This window comes from Pinus tabuliformis, chromosome 4_2 (genome assembly GCF_031772625.1).
Source record: "Pinus tabuliformis cultivar Carrire ecotype Pingquan chromosome 4_2, CPIR1, whole genome shotgun sequence".
Lineage (NCBI taxonomy): Eukaryota > Viridiplantae > Streptophyta > Pinopsida > Pinales > Pinaceae > Pinus > Pinus tabuliformis.
Window position 1 is genome coordinate 929789872 of NC_142304.1, and position 1893 is coordinate 929791764.

The 1893-nt window shown below is 39.0% G+C and overlaps 1 pseudogene; it reads right to left on the minus strand.

The window, feature by feature from the left end:
* Positions 1 to 250: 250 nt before the first annotated feature.
* Positions 251 to 1423, minus strand: LOC149172747 (leucine-rich repeat receptor-like serine/threonine-protein kinase BAM1 pseudogene; annotated as a pseudogene).
* Positions 1424 to 1893: the final 470 nt, after the last annotated feature.

Sequence of the window (1893 nt, forward strand, 5' to 3'; positions counted from 1 at the left end):
TTTATTCCATCCCTTCATAAGCGCTTGAATGCCTACATCCTTTACGTTACATCAACAAGTTTTGGAACGGATCATAAATACAACTATGTACCAAACTTATTATTGTCGCTTTTCATATTCATAAATAACTCTTCAAATTACTAAATCAAAACCAATTCAGCGAACCATTTGAGCAAATACATCGAATCGATGCTAACAATGGAGTTTGGCTTCTTCGATTCCCTTCCGTGGGATTATAGAAACCTACAAATTAATGTGAGGTGTTAGACTTTGGAAAGAATGTTAGCATATGAACTACCTCGCACATTGTGGGTCTTCGACACTTTGTTTTTTTATATAGAGCAAGGCCACGAAGAATACATTCATGGCTTCCTCCATAAGAACATTGGTAAGCCTTGGATCTATAATCTTCCAAACTTCTTCTTTTGCGGATTTCATTGTCTTCTTAACCCACCCTGCCAGATTCATACCCTCTTCAAATTCACAATCGCCCATTACCTTTTCCCAGTAACAAGTTCAAGCAGAACCACACCGAAGCTATACACATCGCTTTTCTCATCCACTTTCAATGTGTACACGTACTCTGATTCAATCATTAATATTTAGTTCGAATTGCAAAGGAAATAAATGACAATGGTGAAATTAATAGTTATTTAAAAAATTAAAAGCCATGGTTTTCACTGGATTAAATTCAATAACAATATCACATACCAAATACATGCTATACTTTCACTATACCTGTAGGTTAGAAAAAAACCAAAAACTAAAACTGGAATGCTAGTTTACCGGGTGCTATGTACCCAAAGGTGCCTACAATGGAAGACATGTACTCTGAAGAGCCAGAATGATGTAGGAACTTGGCTAGGCCAAAATCTACAACGTGGGCTTCAAAGTTGGAATCCACAAGAATGTTGTCTGATTTCACATCGCAATGGAGGATAAGCGACGGACAATCACGGTGGAGATATCACAACACCTTCGCAGCTTCCACTGCAATTTTGCGTCTCATATGCCAATCCAGAGGTTCGCCATTTCCCTCACGAAGTAGCTCCCCCAAGCTTCCGTTAGGCATGTACTCATACACCAGAAGATTAGTGTCATGGTTGGAGCAAAGCGCCAGCAATTTAACTATGTGCCGGTGATGGATTTTCCCTCGAGTCTTAATCTCCGCAGAGAAACCATGATCATTTGAAGAGCCTCTTCCAATCCCCACAAGTTTCTTCACTGCGACTTGTTGGCCAGTGGGCATCATGCCTCTGTACACAACTCCTACTCCTCCTCTACCAATGAATTTCTCATCTTTTAAGAATTCCAAGATGTCATCGTTTCCAAAGTTCAGGCTTTGGAAGGCCGTCCCTGAGGAGAAAAAAGAGAGCGCAAGTCTCTGAGGTGAAAATGGTGGAGCAAATATTGGTGGACGCATGAAAACAACAATTACTGTGTTTTACTGTGTGTTATTACACGTAAGTGTAAATCACTGTAAAACCTTTATTTTTACTCGGTGAATGAGCCACAACCTCATGTGAATGTATTTTCATGTTTTAGAATTCAATAATAAGTTTTTACTGTGTTGCTCCATCCTTATCTTGTTTTACTCTCAGTTTTTTCCATGAGTAAATTTTGCATCTTTGAGTATTTGTAATAGCTCCGCTAAATCCAAAATCCAGGTTCACGAAATCGAAGTCAATGAAATTAGCTTCGTGGTGTGCGAAGGTAGCTACGTGAAATCAGCTCTGCGGTGCGCGAAGCTAGCTGCACGAAAGTAGCTTCATGAAAATCATAACTCTATGCTCCTGCGGGAAAGTTAAATTTACTAAATATTTTCTAACATGTTACCAGAGCGGGTTAAATATTCTTAGTGTAAAAACAAGTGTTTTTAATAGCAGTAAGAAT